We start from the raw sequence: 21,248 nt of genomic DNA, 5'->3' as shown, positions 1-21,248 counted from the left end.
CATTGTACCTATAATATTATTATTATTATGGACCTGCAGAGCTCATTGGGATTTTATTGAACCAAAATGACAACTATACATTCATTTTCTCCACCAGCTTTCAAAACCCCATAACTATGAAAATCATCTACACCTGTGTACAATTTTCTGGTAGGTTTAATAACAGTTATCACCACACGTACACAAACGCAGGCGTTACTTCTGAGATTATTTATTTTGTGATCTTGGCCAAAACAGAATTCAGAGTTTGAAAAAGGGGAGGGAAAAAAAATGACATCCCTGTGAAAATGAACATGGGATGTAGCCAAGCAATTGTGTTGCAATTCTGGAATTTTTTTTCTTGGATACAACTGGTGTAGTTTGTTTTGTCCCAAAATTATACCTCTTTTGCTTTGGTCGCGGGCACATGCGTATGCGTGCACACGTCGCTGTAACATTTCACACATCTACGGTTCAAAGAAAATGGTTAATGGTCACCTTTCAAAGTCGTCTTTTAATGGTGCTAATGCCATTTATTATAATTTGCAACGAAAAGATTGTATTATAGTAACAACAACGTCTAGACTCAGGTCTGAATACATAATGAGAACTAAAAAAAAAAAAGACAAAGCAATGTTTTGCTAATCGAAGCACATTTTAGGCTCTAGGAGCTGGAAAAAAAAAACTAAAAAGTGCATCTAGACACACAAACATACATATTCATTCTGCAATGCACATATTTAATTCCCATTAAATAATACATTTAATATGGAGGATGGCCCCAGGATATCCGGTTAAAGTTCAATAACTTTGCTGCCGATTTGTTACCCAACTCCGTAACCTTTTAGCTTTCATTACATCGCAAAAATGTTCCACTTCACCACCCCACTATCGGGGGTTCGGAAATTCAACAAATGAAAAAAATTAAAATATATCAATTCTGTAACCTTTTAAAGAAAACGCTCCGCAGATGACAAGTTCACAGTCAGCAGGGCTTAGTTATGCAGCAGCTCTTTAAAAAAAAAAAAAACAGGAGTGGCCTACGCAACGCTCAAAAGATTATTCATTATGTCTCTAGACAAAAGCTTGCTGAATACATTCACATCAAGGCATGTGATCAGCATGAAAAGGGATAAGTGAATGCAAACTACACAAAAAGAAAAAGGTTTCTGGCTGAAGCAAGTGAAACTGTAGCAACATGTGAGCAAGACCAACTATGAACTTCTATAAAGCCACATCGTGGCGATTTAAAAGAACATTCCTGCCTTCATGTTGACAGAGCGCTAATGTTTTAGCTTAAACATCAGTCACGCAGATTGTCAGTTAAGAGCCGTAGCACAAATTAATGGTACGTGGCCCACCTCCTATAGTCAGCCAGATTTAGGGCCCAATTATCACGTTCAAATAATTTGCAGCGTTACGAAATGCTTGCACGGCGCTCTACAGCAAGGAGGAGAGGGACCACGATTCAATAGTGTGTCAAACCACTGGAGAAGAGCCACGTCCCATGCAAATAAAATGGAGATCGTTTTCCAGCACTTAGAAAGAGCTTGATCCTATATTCAGTAGGAGCCATACAGCGATGCCGCTGTTGTAAAGGAGTGGGGTTGGTCTGTTAGCAAGGTCAATGCTAGAGATGTGTGATGCTAGAGATGTGTGATGCTAGAGATGTGTGATGCTAGAGATGTGTGATGATAGAGAAGTGTGATGATAGAGATGTGTGATGGTAGAGATGTGTGATGGTAGAGATGTGTGATGATAGAGATGTGTGATGGTAGAGATGTGTGATGGTAGAGATGTGTGATGGTAGAGATGTGTGATGGTAGAGATGTGTGATGGTAGAGATGTGTGATGATAGAGATGTGTGATGATAGAGATGTGTGCTGATAGAGATGTGTGATGGTAGAGATGTGTGATGGTAGAGATGTGTGATGGTAGAGATGTGTGATGGTAGAGATGTGTGATGATAGAGATGTGTGATGATAGAGATGTGTGATGATAGAGATGTGTGTTGCTAGAGATGTGTGATGATAGAGATGTGTGATGATAGAGATGTGTGATGGTAGAGATGTGTGATGATAGAGATGTGTGATGATAGAGATGTGTGATGAGAGATGTGTGATGCTAGAGATGTGTGATGCTAGAGATGTGTGATGATAGAGATGTGTGATGGTAGAGATGTGTGATGGTAGAGATGTGTGATGATAGAGATGTGTGATGATAGAGATGTGTGATGATAGAGATGTGTGATGATAGAGATGTGTGATGATAGAGATGTGTGATGATAGAGATGTGTGATGATAGAGATGTGTGATGATAGAGATGTGTGCTGATAGAGATGTGTGATGATAGAGATGTGTGATGATAGAGATGTGTGATGATAGAGATGTGTGACATGTTTGTTGATGTGCGCTAACCAAGTCAAAATTGACACACTTTTGGATGAAAATTGAACAAAAATTTTGAAAGGTAGCAAAAAGGGTCTTGCAGAATTGGCAAAAGTTTGTGCAATTTTACCTTTCAGAAAAATGTGTCCCCCCCCCCCAAAAAAAAGTTACATTTAAGAAAAAGATTGCATAAGAATGGTGCACTTTTGGAAGACATCCGCGCCATCTCTGGTCACTGCCTGCGGAGCATGGGGACTCCGCTCAAATCCCTGTGTCACCTCTGCAACCTTATTATAGGAAACAGGGCGCAAAGTTCATATTCTATTAAATATCATGGTTATAAATATTGCTGAAGGGTTACTTTATGTACAATAGAAATCAAAATGATGCTGCTCCTTAAGAAACAAGTTTTCCCTTGAAACGTATATACCCGACGTGCAGTAAAGGCAAAACCTTCTCACACAGCACATAAGGCGTTTGATTTTACAGTTTTGGCCAAAACGCCTGAGACTAGTACATGTATACATGTGGGGTATAGGAACTCTGGCATACAACTAGTACCAGGGCCAGCTTGATAGCAGTGCTATCTATACCTCTGCACCAAGCCCCACGGTTACAATGAAACCGATTGCCGGGAAAGAGCATGGGGCCTCTGTAACTTTCTCTTACCTTTCCCCTCGCCTCTTGCAGCGTCACACAGTCATGTCGCCACAACGCCACATGGTGCTGTGTCGCTTGACGAGACGATCCCTCGCCGGACAAGGTAAGAGGCCCCGCAAAATCCCCTGCACCTAGCCCCACAAAAGTCCCATCCAGCCCTGCAACCAGGTACTGCAGAAAATGTTGGCGCTATACAAATAAAACATTACAATAATATCAGTGGTTCTCTCACTGCTGCTGAGCACAGGTCCGGGGGGAACACATAGGGGGTGTTGACACCCTCCAGTAGTTACGTGACCTCTTTTTTGAGCGGTATGGATAGGGTGCGAACCTGAGGCGGAAATATCCAAGGTAGAAACTGGGATACATTATACAACCATCAGGGATATCTGAAGAAGAGACTTGTGAGGTGTCACGTTCTCATTTCATCTATGAGAAACACATGTTGGACCATTAGAAAAAAGGTCATCACATTCTGCAATGTTTATAAAGAGCAACCATACACAAATACTCAATTAACAGTGGAACTGTTTAAATACTAATTAAGTCAGGCTCACTACTTAACTACAGTGAATACGAATCAATAGTTTTTTTGTTTAATTGTTGCATTCTTTTCATTTGAAAAACTAGGCTCACGTCCGCCCTCTCCAAGTCCTTCCCCCGCGGTGACGGGCATATCTGTCTTTGCTAAACCTAGCCAAGCGGGAAGTACAGGAATATTGTAACTGCATGGTAGTGAAGGGGTTATTGCATTTGTTTTAAAAATCAAAAACAGGAGGCAACGGGTTGGATTAGAACAGCTGAACTTAACTAGAAGTTTGAGAGGCTTCAAAGTTGCTTTGCAACATTTTCACGTTTTAGCTACATTTAGTAAACGACCGTATAGATATACATCTTTTTTTAATTTTATTTTTCTTTGGAGAGAAAACAAAAACCGCCAGTTTTGCCCACAATTCCTGAACGGTATCAAAAGATTTGAACATCTCTAACAGTAGTTGAGTTTTCTTGAAAGCATAGCCTGCCGTTCACATTAAAACACGCTGCACAAAAGGTCCGCTTACAAGGAACACGTGTCCAATTTTAGCCATAGCTCCGGAACGCCTCAAACACTATTTACAACGCTCCTAAAACACTTGCCAGAAACTCGAAGGCCGCCGTATGCGTGTGCGGTTATTTATATACAGTATTTCCAGAGCAGTTAAAAGGAGAACAGCAATTTCCTGGCAGCTATGACCCGATTGTAATTTAAAAGGCTGTTTCTGTGCTTCTCACAGATTTAAACCTTGGGCTTGGGACTGGGTCATATCTAACAGGACATTCAACTTCTGGCAATTTCATGCCATCTCTTTGAAGGTCTTGGGAAGCAGTGCGAAGGAGTTTTTCATTAAACTACATGGAAAAGTCACTTCTGGGTTTCTTTCTTCTGTTCATCTTAAAAAGAAATGGTGTGTTTGAAAATGTAAGACATCTCCACTTCCTTTGTCACAAATATCCAACATGTACAGTCCAGGGGACGTGAGCACTGCTTTTTACCGATCCTCCCGATACACAGGTGCAAGACGGTAACAATATGTAACTATGTAACTGTACAACTCATCATAGGACTGTAGGTAAATTAAAAAAAACAAAGAAGCGTGGCCAGAAAGTTTAAACTATGTTAAGTGGAGATATATACGGTTTCAAACGATCAACTGCTAGAGCAGGGGTGCGCAAATTTTTTTGGCTGCGCCCCCTCCCCCCTTGCGCTTGCGATCCCCCCACCCGAGTAACTCGGCCTTAAATGACGCCGAGGGTCACGTGATCCCGCAGCATCAAATGATGCCACGTTGTCATGGCGATGTGAGCGGAAGCCGGCTGAATCCCGGTAAGTAAAGGTTGCAGAGGCCCCTGGCGGGGGCGTGCGCGCCACTTTGCGCGCCACTGTGCTAGAGGACTCCACACAGTCGCACTTAAATTCTAATAACCAGACAAAAATATATAGGCTGATTTCTCCCCCTCTATTCAAATACATCGAAGTTCTATTATTGCATTTTGTATCCTTTTGCTGTTCTCTATAAAATGCAAGTGAGCAAACCTTTTAGTTTGCATCTGCAGGACTCCCACTTCACAAACCCCATTACCCTTTATAACTCACTGCTTAATAAGCCAGTTTACTTTCAGTAGAGAGAGGCAGCTCAAAGCCAATAAAAAACAGCTAGTGGGAGACACTGTAAAATGTACATTTTCTGTTAGGCCGATTTTAATCCTTAGCAGCACGCTCCTAGAGGGCACCACTATTAGGGTGTAATCAATATATTTAGCCAATCACCTGCAACTGCTTATTGGGCAGCTTGTGGGAGGCCAACCCCTCTTTCTTCTAGGTATATAATCTACCAGCAAGGTCCCTGTATTTCACTATTCACTTTACTCGCAGACATGCGAGTATCTTCACTGGTATATACCAGTGTTTAGCTGCACTATGTTATACTGTGTAAGCATATGCTTGGATATATTAACTCCCTCTGGGTTTATTTCACATAACACTAGTATGCATTTAGCGTAGGGACCGGCTATAGAGACTAACCTTGACGTTGTTAGCAGGCTTGCCATTATTTGATCAAAGGATGTAAACCAAAAGTCTCCTTTATCATATATATTTTTACACCATAAATACTGTATATATATATATATATTCCCCATTTATTGCTATCTCAAAGGAAGAAGCGCAGGGATTCACTGTCTGTTTTTTAGTGGGAGACAATGTTGCTTTCATAGATGCAGTGTGTTGCCTGAAACTAGTTCTAAAAAAGGTGTGGAGATCAATTTCATGCATCGTTTCCAAGGCACGTTCTATAGTGCCGGGTGCGCACACGGAATTTTAGTTGGCCGACATTAGTCAGCCTTTCTATAATGGCGCCGCGCGTGCGCGCACGGCAGGGAGCAGGGAGCCGACAGACAGAGGCAAAGACGGGGAAAATCATCATTTTGCGCCGCTACCGGCGCTGAATGTGTGTGTGTGTGTGTGTGTGTGTCTATATATGTATGCATGTGTATGTATGTGTGTATGTATGCATGTGTATATGTATGTGTTGTGACATAGTCCAAAGATGTTACGCAGCTTTCTGCCCCATTTTAGGTCAGAAAGTGCAGGAATAATTAAAAATGATCCGTTCCACAGCTTCCCATTAACTCAGGCAGCTGGATGGAAAATCCAGACCACAGATTACAATGGCTCTAGTTCTCCCTCACCTGCTCTTCTCCTGCTCTTCTAATCACATGCACAGGTATTTAGAGCAGAGAGGTTTTGCATGTCACTCTCTCTCCTTAGAGCCTGGAGGCTGGGGGTATCGCTGCTCCCCGGAATCCAGTTTGGGGTGGACGGTCCCTCCAAGTATCATAGTACCAGAGGATTTGCCTGGACACTTGGGACCGTGTTCCCACCACGAACAGATAAGACAAAACAAAACAAATGTTTATTGCTGTTGCTAAAAGACTGTGCTGTATCTAGTGACCCTAAATGAGAGGGCACTGTTTTAAGCTGGGGAACCAGGTTAGTTGGCCCAGTTAGTTCGCAGTTAGAGGCTGATTCTGATGTGTAGTTAGTTCCCTGAAAGGGATAGGATTTCTTTATATGATTTGGTTTTTATTTCTTAAAAGTGACACTGTGTGAAATGCTATGACACTGATATAAGTGAACTGCTGAATGAAAATGTCTGAGTGCCTCTAAACTACACATGTTAAAGCTGCAGTACCTTACTTGGATGAAAATAAAGCAGGCAGAAGCCTGACTTAAGCAATATAATACTTTGCATGATCCTGTTTGTTGTATAATTAACCCTAGAAGACTGTGCCGGGAAGAACCCAGACAGACGTCAGCACTACAAAAGAGGGGCGTTTGTCACAGTGTGTATGTATGTACACAAATTTTATAAAAAATTTATTTTTACCAATTTTTTTATTTTTTTTAACACACACACACACACACACACACACACAAACACACACAAACACACACAAACACACACAAACACACACAAACACACACAAACACAAACACACACACACACACACACACTGCAACGTGCACGTGCCTTCGCATAGGCACGCACGGCCGCATGCAGTATAGAACCGACCTAACCTGCCGCTCACAAAAACAGATTGCTGGGAATAAGTTGGAGGATAGGAGAGGTAATAAGGCCAAGAGTAAGCAAAAGTATTGGACATTTTAGTGTGAAGTCATTCTCCATACACCACTGAACATCTAATAGGGTAGTCCCATGTAGTGGGCAAGACGTTTTAAACAATGTATTAAACGCAGCTGGCTTCCCCAACACACAAAAATAAAAGTTACAAAAATCGAATTATGCCCAGTTAAAAATTAAATGTCATTCATGCTTAATCAGTGACTTATTTTAAAGCTTTATTCTTTTGACTAAAAATGGAATAACTAATAATAAATACAAGCCACAAAAACATCAATAAAAATGTGGCGATTCTACAACCCACAAAGAGCCTCGTCACAAAAGAAATTAGATAAATATCATAGAAACCCTTCCAAGCATTTATAATGTAAATAATAATATGTCTACACAACTATTGTATGTATGTCTTTATTTATATAGCGCCATTAATGTACATAGGGCTTCACAGCAGTAATATACGTGACAATCATATAAATAACAGATAATATAAATAACACTTAAAGGTGAGAGAGAAGTGCTTTAGACATAAAAGTAACATATGGGGAAAAAGGAGTCCCTGCTCCGAAGAGCTTACATTCTAATTGGTAGGTAGGAAGAACGTACAGAGACAGGAGGAGGGCATTCTGGTAAGCGCTTCTGCAGGGGGCCAAGCTTTATGTATCAGGTCTATAGTATTAGCCACGGAGCTACTCATATGTTTCGTTAACCAGGTGTTTTTTAAGGTTGGTCTTAAAGGTGGATAGAGAGGGTGCTAGTCTGGTATTGAGGGGAAGGGCATTCCAGAGGTGCGGGGCAGTAAGTGAGAAATGTTTAAGGCGGGAGAAGGCTTTAGATACAAAAAGGAGGTAAAGAGAAGACATCCTTGAGCAGAACGCAAGAGTCGGGATGGCGTTTTAATATTTACACATTACCAATTACAAAAAAAGTGTCCCACAAACTATGTTCAGGCCTATATTTATTAGGGTCCAAATTGTCAGATGTCTTCTTAGCATGTGTATCTTAAAAAAAAAAAAAAAACAACTTCTATTTACCAAGTGGAACCGCTTGGTTAACCACACTGATGACCAGAGGAGGCCTACTCTGTCAGTCACTATTGGCCCAACTTGTCTTGAGGGACAGGTCTTCCACATATACCTATGAGCAACTGCAAACACAGGTGTTACATCACCGTTCATACACACAGTTTGGAAGAGCTTTTATTCCTGACAACATTGTGTGTCTGATATAGAACGTCTCATGAAATACACAAAGTGAATATGACCAGCAGACTAAGTAACCTCTCCAAATTGAGGAAATTACCTCCCATACGTCAAATAAATAGGTTTCTCACTCACCCGCTGACACGGCCCTTCCTTGTTTCTTTTCCCCAGTCCACAGCCCAAGAGCCAGAATCTGTTCCTGAAATTCAGTCGCTCAGTTTACGGTCAGAAATAAACCAAGTAACCTAAAGAACAACAAAAAACAACAAATGTTCATAAATTTCATATAATCTAGGGGGCTGCCAGGTACAGATATTTGTGATTTAGTGACAAAGTACAAAGTGGTACAGTTATACATCCCAAATCACATAAAAAGTATAATCCCCATACAGTTTTTTATATGTATTTATTTTTTGTACTTTGCGTTTTTTTTTTTTAACTTGTTCTATTTCTAGTTCTACATTGACATGTAAAGCTGAAAATTATACTATATGAAATAAACAAGAGATTTATAAAAATTTAAAAAAATTGTGTATTTTTGAATCTTGAATGTCAATGTATAACAGAAAAGAAAAAAAAACACAACTAACTTTTTGGGACACATTTTTACATATGTTGTTGCTCAAAAACAAAATCTAACCAAACACCTAATTTGGCACATAACATCCACACTCGCAACAGATCTCCCAATATAAAATACACTAATCGAGAAAGCAATATGTCCATTTAATGAACCGTAAGAAATTTGCTAGTTTGAAATATTAACATCGAACACCCTCTAACAAAAAAAACAAGTAGTTACAGGCATACCCTGGTTTAAGGATACTCACTAAGTACATTCGCGAGTAAGGACATAATCGCCCAATAGGTAAACAGCAGCTCACGCATGCGCCTGTCAGCACGTCCTGAGCAGCAATACCGGCTCCCTACCTGTACCGAAGCTGTGCGCAAGCGGGGAGACTATAGAGCCTGTTACACATGCGTTATTTACATCAGTTATGCACGTATATGACGATTGCAGTACAGTACATGCATTGATAAGTGGGAAAAAGGTAGTGCTTCACTTTAAGTACATTTTCGCTTTACATACATGCTCCGGTCCCATTGTATACGTTAATGTGGGGTATGCCTGTACAATATACAGACACTATACAACCCTACTTGGAAAAGTCCAAGGATTGAATAGTGCTCAGGCAATGCTCATAGGTACAAATAACAATATTCATAGTTTGCAATCCAAAATGCCTTATTAAAAAATGGAGCTTGTATACTTGATAAAGCGCATGTAAGCGCGAAACACACAGGTGGTGCATATTTTTACTCTTATCTGTCCGAGCAACTTTAAATAAATGCAATTTTCTATTGGGGTCACCTCATGATCATTTGTTTCTCCTTAATGTGTGGTTGTGTTCAGTTTTCAACTCTACCTACTTAGAAAAGCCTGCAATAGTTAGAAAAGCCTGCAATAGTTAGAAAACTATATTGCAGAGTAATCTTAAGAACAGGAGAGAAAAGGAAGAATTGGCCATATGCCACAAAAATCAATCCTGTGATCTTTTGGCATTATTATACCTCCGGAGCTTTATTCTTAACCATGGTGTGTGCCTGCTCTTAGTGTTCAGAGATGGACACAAATCTTTTCCGGTAATCCAAATTAAAAAAAAAAAATAAACACTTGCAAGCTTCCATTCACTCTGAACTAAGCGAAATAAAGACTGGAGGATGGCTGAAGTCCGTCACTTCGCCTGTCCACTCGGTATTTCGGTACAATTTTAGAAATAAAAAGGAGGATCTAGTTCTACTGCGGATTGTCAAAAATTCATCCGAGAAAGGATTGTTCTTTGACTGCGAATTTTATTTTATATATTTTTATTTTTTTCATCTGAAATTGCGGATTGCTCTTTTGGAGAGCGATCCATGGATCAAAGGATCCAGACGATCCGAGGCGGATCCAAATCCATCCATCTCTGATTTCTCTTCAGTTATTTGTATCTTCAAGTTATGCCCTCGTGTTGTAGATCTGACATTCTGTCATGCGCAGGATTTAGGGGCAAAGGTTTGGCTGTGTAATAAAATGCAGCAGTATGAAAAGTTGGCATCAAATGTATTTTGGCGTCTACTGCACAGTTACCACTTATGAAATGTTTGCTATAGATAAACACTGCAGATATAGTTCTAATGAAAATACAGTGTATGCAACCAATACCAAAACAGATCTCAAAGTGAAGGAAGTTATTGGACTAAAGTGTTAAATATTGAAATCAATGCTACATTAGCTTACTCTAATTGCACAATGAAGACAAGGCTGACAGCTTAGTGCCAAAGCAAAGTATTGGTATACTACATTACGTGTCAACTGGTATTACGCTGAAAGCTTGCAAATAGCAAGGACTGTGGCAGTTAAGAGCCAGGTCTTAAAATAGCCATGGTTAAAGGTTTAACAAACGTCTATTGAAATTGGCAGCAGGATATAGGAAATTGCATGTGGTTCCTCTTGGGGTGGAAGCATATGTAGCACAGTCTTGCCTACTGCGGCTCGTGCCAACAGAGTAACTGGTACAGCAAAAGTTAGAAACACAAACCCGTGCAAAGTCATTTATGGAGATGGTTATTTTAATCAAGTATTATGGCGCACATTTACAAAATAATAATAATTTAAAAAGAAACGGTTTCTCACGCCGTGTTTAAGGGGGTAACTCTATATCTTAACGACTGATCGGGCTAAATGCAGGTATGAAGGAATTGCACATCGACTGTTGCCCGCTGGTTGTCTTTCCATGCCACATTTTTTACTTCACTTAACCCTTGGGAGCGTCAGGAAGGCAGTGGCACCACAGTGTCCAACCTCCCATTCCCCCCGTACAAACCGTGTCCCTAAACTCGGTGAGTCCTCATCTTCCATTTCCCTAGATTGCGTCCTGCGCTTCTCTCGCGATCTCCCCAGGGAAACGAGCACGATGTAGCCCCCATGACCTAGAGGCTGTCTTGGGGCACGCGAAGGGTTAAAAGGAAGATGGAGAAAAAAAAAAACTTACGCAACATATTCCTTAAGGAAGAGGGTCCTTATAAAAGGGGGACAGATTATAGGTTCACTTCCCACCAATTTATCACATTGGATATAGGTCTACCTGGAGGGTTGGTTACATGTGTATGCATCTTGGGTAAAATGATGGAAAATGCAAAAAAAAAAAAAAACATACAAAGACACGGAAACCATAATAAAAATAAAAACAAAATGTATCTTTTTGACGCGCTCCATCAAGTAGCATTTTCAAAGCTTCCGGGTTTGTTTAAAATGTTGGATCTAATTTCTTCTTTATTTGCTTAATATCCTTTACTTTTATTTTTGCATATAAATAAATCATTTAAGGTCTATTTTGGTAGTTTACTTTTACTTTTTTTATTATTCATTCAGTTGAGACGTATTGTTTTTAATTGAATTCAATTGTTGAAAAATTGAAGAAGTCGATATTAAAAAAAAAAAGTTAATGGGACATTTTGTAATCTCTCCCTGATGCTGTGTGTTTGCCCCCATGAAACATGTTGGAACATTCAAATTGCATCAGCAGCGTGACACCTCCGGGCACCAGTATGAATTGTGAAGTCACCACATGAGCAGGCCCAACACCAAAGGGTTGCGGGATAGCAACTGAGGAGCAAGTGTGAGACCTGTGTGATAAGCATTTTATTATTTTGTAAAAAAAAAATTACAATATATAATATATATGGAATGCGCTGTGTGTGTTAAGTGCATAGTTTTTCTATAATAAACAGGGACCGTGACCCAGGCAGATATATATTAATGACATATTTTGCATATTTCTTGGATGGTGGCAGTGGATATCTGATTGCAATTGCGTAAGGTGTTAATTTTAACTAATTGGAAGAAACTTGCGCAGGAGAAAGTTGAGTTGGCTAGAGTAGCCTTGTGTATTAACCCTGGTTGCATATCTAAGTCATGTGCTCGTTTTTGTGCGTTTTGTGGCAGATTGGTATATGGGGACGGATTGAGGGGAGATATTTTTCATTTGAGGGACCTTCAAGAAGGTGAAAAGTGGGCCAGCTTGAGAGCTGTGTATTAAACCTTATCCCGTCCGCAGGTCAAGTGCTCACAGGTGGGCCATAAGAGGGGGAGGGAGGGGAGTATTGTAATGTGCGTGTGTGTTAATTGTATTTCGGGTGTGGGGGAAGAGGTATTGTATTTTGGGCGGAGGTGGTATTGTGAGGGGGAATGTATGGGTATCAGAGGGGTTGTGTGTGTGGTGGGGGAAGTGTGTGTGTGTGTGTGTGTGGTGGGGGAAGTGTGTGTGTGTGTGTGTGTGTGTGTGTGTGTGGTGGGGGAAGTGTGTGTGTGTGTGTGTCTGTGTGTGTGGTGGGGGAAGTGTGTGTGTGTGTGTGTGTGTGTCTGTGTGGTGGGGGAAGTGTGTGTGTGTGTGTGTGTGTGTGTGTGTGTGTGTGTGTGTGTGTGTGTGTGTGTGTGTGTGTGGTGGGGGAAGTGTGTGTGTGTGTGGTGGGGGAAGTGTGTGTGTGTGTGTGTGGTGGGGGAAGTGTGTGTGTGTGTGTGTGTGTGTGTGTGGTGGGGGAAGTGTGTGTGTGTGTGTGTGTGTGTGTGTGTGTGTGTGGTGGGGGAAGTGTGTGTGTGTGTGTGGTGGGGGAAGTGTGTGTGTGTGTGTGTGTGTGTGTGTGTGGTGGGGGAAGTGTGTGTGTGTGTGTGTGGTGGGGGAAGTGTGTGTGTGTGTGTGGTGGGGGAAGTGTGTGTGTGTGTGTGTGTGTGGTGGGGGAAGAGTGTGTGTGTGTGTGTGGTGGGGGAAGTGTGTGTGTGTGTGGTGGGGGAAGTGTGTGTGTGTGTGTGTGTGTGTGTGTGTGTGTGGTGGGGGAAGTGTGTGTGTGTGTGTGTATGGTGGGGGAAGTGTGTGTGTGTGTGTGTGTGGTGGGGGAAGTGTGTGTGTGTGTGTGGTGGGGGAAGTGTGTGTGTGTGTGTGTGTGTGGTGGGGGAAGTGTGCGTGTGTGTGTGGTGGGGGAAGTGTGCGTGTGTGTGTGGTGGGGGAAGTGTGTGTGTGTGTGTGGTGGGGGAAGTGTGTGTGTGTGTGTGTGGTGGGGGAAGTGTGTGTGTGTGTGTGTGTGGTGGGGGAAGTGTGTGTGTGTGTGTGTGTGGTGGGGGAAGTGTGTGTGTGTGTGTGTGTGTGTGTGTGTGTGTGTGTGTGTGTGTGTGTGTGTGTGTGTGTGTGTGTGTGTGTGTGTGTGTGTGTGTGTGTGTGTGTGTGTGTGTGTGTGTGAATTGAGAGGGGGTAATTAAGTGAGGGGGAGATGGGGAGTGAGGAGATATAAGAGGGAGGTGAGGGAGAGAGTGAAGACGAGAGGAGAGGGGAGGGGGGGGAAGAGAGGGCTCGCGAGGTGCAAGAGTGCTCAAGAGGTGGTGTAAAAGAGGGGGCTGGCAAGGCCACCAACATGGGGGGACCCGGTCGAAACTCTAGTCCTGTGGCCCAGGAAATCTGTCTGCGGCCTTGAATGGGGCTTTCAATGCTATAGCACTGCGGTGCACAAGATTTTTTTGGGGGGGGCGCGGCACTTAGAGGCCCCACGCTCTTCGCCAAGGGATTTAATTTAAATGCCAGGGACATTGCGAGGCCTTTGTAAGTATCTCTTACCTGGACTCCGACGACGTGTTGCTATGGTGACGTGGCGTCAAATGACGCTGCATGTCACGTGACCACCCATGGCGTCATTTGACGCTGTAGGAAGGTAGGGGTGAGCGCAAACACGGAGGTAGTGCTGGCAGGGGGGCACAGTGCCAAAAGATTGCGCACCCCTGCAATAGCAGATAAGTATGAGAAAGATTGCCATTCAGTTTATCTGCTCTAAAGAAACTCAAAGTGAGGAAAACTGCATTTGGAACAACCCAATATGGTATAAGTGAAGTGTTAAAGCTTCACACAAATGAGACAGATATCTTCAATGTGAGCATAATCCTGTGATCTTATATAGCACACGTTGTATCCTGTTTAACATGGAACAGAGAAGCACGTGGTACTTTGGGGAATGGGAGAGGAGAGAATTTGTAAGTAATCTCTTCCCTGTCAGAGCTTTTGTGTTGTGATCGGGTCGCCAGGTGTCCAGTATTGAACCAGACTGTCCTGTATTTGAACACTCAGTCCAGTAAAAAAAATTAGAGGTAATACTGGACATGCATGTGTCCGGTACCAACTCCAGGAACATAGTGGCCTGACCGGCTTGGGGCTCCGTGGGATTTCCCTGAGCAGGGAGAGAACAGGGCTGCTGATGGGGGGCCATGCAGCATCCTCAATCCTGATTGACTGCATTACCCAGCAGCAGCCAATTAGGTGGTGCCAGGAGCCTGGGGGTGGGGCCAACAAGGGGAGGAAACAGCATGGAGCGGAGAAAGATGAGGTGTGTGTCACCAGTCATACTGAAACAAGACCAGCTAAAATATAGTTGAGCTGGATCAAATTAAACTCACAATTATTCAGGGGCTTGGTAGCCCACACGTGTCCTGTACCTACCCCTTCGAACTATATTTTCTAAGCCCATTTGAAATAAAGGGGTTCCGTGGCAAGATTCTACCTGAAGATCCACCTGAAAGCAAATGTGTAATGTCCATTCAATCCCTTCATCTTCTTGTATCAAAAAGATACAATTCTGTTTGGGGAAGCCACGTGTTGTGGTCATACGCGTCTTGGAGATGCACAAATCTCAAGAGATTTTTTTTTTTTTTTTTTTTTTTTTGCAAGCACTTGTCAAAATAGAATTTTTATTTCTATAAACAATTACCAGGAGACTGTTTGGCAGGGGCAAAATTCTGCTGCAGAAATAAAGAAATTAAAAAGAGAAGTGCTCGCAGATAAATATAGACGGATTATTCAAGAGACTGCTTTTTGGCGTCAAATGGTTTCCCAACACAGCACTGAAAAAGTTAGTGCCACAGGATCAATAAAACAAGGTTTTTCATTCAAATCAATGACTGAAAAGTGTTAACAAGACGCCTGGGTTCACTACAGATAAGGGAATATTCAAAGGACGCACTATCAGCGACATCTGCTCTTCACAACATAGTGCAGAATGCTAAGCCGCATTTTGTTAACAGGAAGTACAAAAATCTGGCTTTCTATATAGAATGTTTGTTTTTTTTGTGTGTGCTACAACTTGCCTTTACCGTGTACCTTTTCACCAGAATGTAAAACTTGATTGTCAAATCCACCAGCCACTCCAGAGAAATACTGTTGTCAATTTAATGTGGGAACAACTTAGAATATTCATAAGGGCAGATATGTTTAATAAATGCCACAAAAAAAAAAATCCTTAACTTTGGTGTGATTCCTTAACAGGCACCCAATGCCTTGTGCATGACATTGTTACACTTTCTAAAGTTTGTTGTTTGCGCATTAAAGGCCCACGATTTCACCAGGATTATTTATTTCTTTTAAGGGTACAAGAACAGCCTGCTTATGCTCGAAGCTGGTTCCAATACGTGTCTACTTTGTTTGTGACACAATTATCATCAGCTGCTTACATCCCTAACACTACAACCTCACCTATCCTCCCAATCTGTTTTTCTACATCTTACACTAAATCCCACGTATTGTCTGCAATAAGTTGCAGGTTGTCCTTTAAGTATTCCTTGCAAGATGGAGTAAGCAAGTCGATACAGAACCATCGGTAACGAGGGCACAGCCAGCACTTTATGCTTGAAGATGACAGTTTTACATACAGACCAAAACAAATATAAAAATGACATTTTGTCTAATTAAATAAGCCCCAAATGAGTCTTCGTGGAACTTGACTTGCAGCTTCATTCAGTGTCCATGGCCTTGAAATGTTTCCGAGTAGCACAGACAGGCTTGCCTGGAACGGCTTGTGATGGCCCCCAGCAAATCCCTGCTGCTCTGTGGTAAACATTCATCTTCCAATAAATACTGCCTCCAGACAGTAATTACTAAGATCCAGTTTTAGCTCCTATACACTCCCTAATAACCGTGCTTCATCAAGTGCTCCAGCTGCCTTCCCTGTGCTCATGTGCCTTAATCTTCCTTGTGATTCTTAAACCAGAGAATAATCAGACTTTGACTTTGTCACTTAAAATGTTCTATGAAGATTTGTTTCCCAGAGAAATTCATTATAGATCCCTCTTGCAATAAAATAATTAAACCTATACACAAAAACGCTGTAATGTAAAGAAGCAATCCCCGTACTAATTTTCTCTCTATACTGATATATACATTTTTTTTTTTGGTTACAGAATTTGAACCAGGGTGTCCTCCTGAGCCAAAACCCTGGTTCACAAGATACTTGCCATTTTAGTTGTTGTTTTTTCCACTCAGATTCTGCAAATCAAAATGGCCGCCAAATCGGCCTTGGTCCCGTAAGAAGCCGCAATGGCATTGGGTGGATGATGTTACAATTTACTATTGCATGACAGCGGGCAACATTAAAAAAAACAACAACAATAAACAAATCTATAATGTAAACCGGAAACTAAAAACGGTAAAGGTCTCCGATACCCTGGAGCTAAAATTAGTGCAGTTAAGCTCCGGAGAAGTCACTGGTTAAAATTCTGTATTAAAGACTAAAAAAATATGTCGGATTACAGCTTAAAGCTTAGTATGATAATGTACTTTACGTTCAAAATATAAAAAAAAGTATAGAGGCAAACAGTCAGCAGTAGGGTTAAATGAACAAGTTTCAACAAAATAAAAGTTATTATTAAAGCAAGACATCCAAACTGAGGGAATCACCACGGTTTGAATAAAAGGATGCAGGGCAAAACAATGGCTAAGAAAAAAAGGTTTAGCATAAGTGACCTAAAACAAAAATCAGTGTTCTGATTCAAAACCAAATGGGAGTGTCACTCCGCGCTGGTGATGTCTTATAGAATATTGGCCCTCTTGCTGCCGTCTGTCTAAGGGACTCCACACCCCCTGAAAACGTGAGCTCCTTAAGGCCTCGGGTATGGTGAGGCGCGCTGCTGCTCGGCACTGAGCCCCTGCAGCCGCAATGAGAGCGGCTTTAGCAGGGGCTGGCGCACGCTTCCCCGCACGCCTGCGGAAGCGTGTGTCTTAACAAATGTTAAGATTCTTCGCTTGCCGGAACGCAGGGCAGGTCACGTGAGCGGCTCGCCCAATGAGGGCGAACCAGCTCCGTGACGTCACTGGCCCGCCCCCAGACATGCCCATGGACCGCTTTCCCTGAGCCTCAGCGCGCCTCCGCCCGGCTTAAGTCTCTATGGACTAAGCCTGAGGGGAGCTCACATATAAGATAAAACAGGCAGAGTGCCACTCAGTGCGACACTCTGCCTGTTGTTTTATCTTTTCTGATTCAAAACATTTAACTGATTCACTGCCAGAGGCGCCAGCGAAGCATTTATGTGAAAAATAAATATTTCATGGATTATAAAATGAAAGCTTATTTCATGGCATAAACCGGCTATCCTGCACATACTTAATTAGGTTCAAGCAGAGTATCAGGTTTGTTTTCAAAATCAACACAAAAAAAAAAGCTAGGTGCATACATGTATTATCTCACAAAACATTGTTTTCCCACCTGGAGTAAAGTATATTCTGCCATATCTTATAACATTGCACTTGCATTAAATCACTGGCTTTCCAGTGATATAATGGCCCAGGTATGTCCAACGTAAAATAATAGCAGTGATTGTTAGATTTGAAAAAAAAGGGAGGGGGGGGCGAGGTATATGGTACAATCTATATTTTTGAAACCATTATATGTCCCTGTGTCTAGGGGCAATCACATTGGAGCTTTGGCCCGTCACTCCGCCTCAGGCCAATGAGATGGCTCTCTTGGCCCGCCCCCACACACCTCTCAACACACACACACACACACACATCACTGACCAGCCGCCGCCATCACTCGCCAGACACCCGCCGCCTCACACCCTAGCGGGACCCCCACCCACAGCCAGCACTCACTACCGACCCGCCACCCATGCTGAACACCCAGCCGACGCCTCACACCCTAGCGGGACACACACCTCACATTTGTACATCACTTATGTCACCAAAATATACACTGTACTGTATACTGTATTGTACTGTGTGTTTACAATAAACCATTTTTAAACAACATCGTATTACATTTTCTTCCATGTTTCTTTTCAACATTATTATTCAACCTTTCCACCAAATAGTCATCCTACAGTTACCCTATTTATAAATAATACTACCTATTACGGATTTACATCCCGGGCAGCGCCGGGTATATCAGCTAGTGGTACAATAATGGAGGAATCCCTCCAAGGGCCAAGGTGTAGTGATGGCAGTGACATGTACAAGGGGTTACATCTGGCTGATTGACATGGTACTTTGAAGATGGTTTGTAAGCACAGCGAGTGGAGACCTGGGAGGGGTTAGATTTTCTCTGGTTACTCCCCCCCTTGTGTGTGATAACATTGCGTTTTTAACACAAGCAAACCCCCTCTCTTCCCCCCGTTCCCTTCATCTTGATTGGCTCCAGGGTAGGCTTAGGGTAAAGAATATACACTAGGACACAGGAGTAACCAACTCCGGCCCTCAAGAGCTCCCAACAGGTCCGGTTTCAGGAAAACCCTGCTTCATTACATGGCCCAGTCTTCGACAAGCCACCTGTGCTGAAGCAGAGATATCCTTGAAGACTGGAATTGGCCACTCGTGACCTAGATTAACACTCAGAATACAATCTTGAGTAAAACAAATATCGCTATATGAATTTTTTTGGTGTGCGCGCCTCAGGGAGATAAAAGGAGACACTGGGATTTAAACTGGTTTAACCCACATCAAAGGCAGGAAAATTACCTCGTTCAATCATTCTATTGTATTCCCTCATACACCACCTTTATTTGGACAACAAGACGTAATTAATACTTTTCATATCGATGGTGGAAGACTATCCCCTGAACACCAAATTCCCATGAGTAACTTGCTGTGGCTGCTGTCAGGGAGGGGATCATGACTGACATTACCTCATCTTTCCACACTACCCGGTGTTTGTCCCTCTAACTACATTTCAGCAGAACACAAATGAACAGGTCACTTTGGATAATCTGCAGCTTGCAGAAGTTTTTTGCCTACTAGTAAACTATTAAATAGAGGACGGATTATATCTGTTATTATATATTGTAATTATATTGTTCAATGTTGGAAAGTGGGGGTAAAAAAAACCATAGCATCCAAATAACGAAGGTCTGACAAGAGCAGGTTCTGCGTGTCCCACTAACGCCTCTACTGCAGATAACCAACACCCTGAAGAGCCGATCTATACTCTTGCAATACTACGGTTGTTGGATTCCAGAACTTTCAGTGTCGTAAATAAACACATAGAATACAGCTATCAAACTAGTTCAATTCGGTTTTGGTCAGACATCTCTCAACAGTTTAGCACGTAGCCAAATACTTTGGCCTAATTGTCTGCTCCAGTCCATCCCTACCAATACCACACTCCCTTGCATCTTCTCCAAGTGAATCAAATCATTATTTTCTTAATGGTTTGCATGCATGTATTTAAAAAAGTATATATATGTAAAGAGTACAAATGGGACAATGGAAGTGTCAGCGTGGTTTAAGCGTCAGTTATTTTTGTCCAAAGACAGAAATGGTGTAAAAAAAAATATATATTTTTTTTTAAAGGGATACCTACAATACAAAGACCAAGGATGATGGTCACGATGCACAGATCTAAGGATGGGTGTATAGAAGGGATAGAGGTAAACAGACCTGGGATGAAAGTTAGTGGACAAGTCAGGACCGTGTATGGTTATATAAAATACCAGCTGCAGCTCAACCAAGGTTTCAATTTACTCAGTAAAACAGGACTCCTACAGAACAAATTCAGCACCAACTAAAACAGGGGGGGCTCAACTCCAGTCCTCATTCGCCTCCCTCCCCCCCCCCCCAAACAGGTCAGGTTTTCAGGAAACAAAACAAAAAAAAGCACAAATCCTGAAAAGGGTAGTCAGTCATTAAAATCCCAGCCTGTTATAAGAACAGTGGGGCTTTTCTTGCGTCTGTAGCATACATTGTATGAAGCAAAGAATCTTAGGAAGCTCTAGACAGGAAGTGTAGTTATTTATATGTACATATTTAGGAAATTAACATATATACATAATTCCTGTTTCGTTCATTGTACTTTCATTTTTATTTCATGGTTATTACTTGTATCACTTCCCTCTATTCTTGGTCACCCATCCAGTAATTTTCCCTTAAAACTTGTACCCGGGTTGCCAGCGCAACTTGGCTTGGGGTCTTGTTCCTGCATGGGCTGGCAATCAAAATGACAAGACATAGGTAAAAAACGCAAAGTAACAGGGTCACACTACCCTCTTTCCTATTCACGAGAAGCGCCATGACATCACCTCTCCGCCACAATAGGATAAATGGATTAACATTTTCATGTGCACATGCAAAGGACTGATGAACCCCCCAAGTTGCCACACAGAATAAACATCTCCAGAGAGTTCCACTCTTGACTTCCAATAAGCAAAGACACTAACCGTGCGTTATATGGCTATGGGTATCTATTACCACATACATAGACTTATGCTACCATTAAAATAAAACACATTAGGTATTTTATGGAGTAGAAAATTGGAGGCACACAAAACCAAAACAGGGGGGGCGGGGGGGAATGCAACAAAGTTCACGCATTAGCACCTCTTATGAAACCCAGACTTATTGTTCTGTCTTTTTTCCCAGCAATTGGAAACCTTGGTGAATTAAAGTTGTGAAAATTACAGATGGCAGAAGTTAACCATTTTACTTCAACAAGAGTTGGGTGTTACATTTCAGTTGTGTTGATGGTGAAAAGGTATGTTGTTTTTAGAAGCCCCTTTAAGACTG

The 21,248-nt window shown here is 42.0% G+C and overlaps 1 protein-coding gene across 7 annotated transcripts in view; it reads right to left on the bottom strand.

Moving 5' to 3' along the window:
* Positions 1-21,248, bottom strand: part of ERBIN (erbb2 interacting protein) — a 199,367-nt gene that overhangs the window by 153,016 nt on the left and 25,103 nt on the right. For 6 of the 7 annotated variants that reach the window (XM_075590296.1, XM_075590325.1, XM_075590335.1 and 3 more), the window contains exon 2: positions 8,542-8,651. The exons of the other annotated variant lie outside the window; for it this stretch is intronic. The gene's annotated coding sequence lies outside the window, so the exon portion shown is untranslated. The remainder of the gene's footprint in view (positions 1-8,541; positions 8,652-21,248) is intronic. 7 annotated transcript variants of the gene reach the window in all.

This window comes from Ascaphus truei, chromosome 1 (genome assembly GCF_040206685.1).
Source record: "Ascaphus truei isolate aAscTru1 chromosome 1, aAscTru1.hap1, whole genome shotgun sequence".
In the NCBI taxonomy this organism is placed as follows: Eukaryota; Metazoa; Chordata; class Amphibia; order Anura; family Ascaphidae; genus Ascaphus; species Ascaphus truei.
The sequence above is the reverse complement of the archived record's forward strand: the minus strand, read 5'-3'. Positions and strand labels throughout refer to the sequence as shown.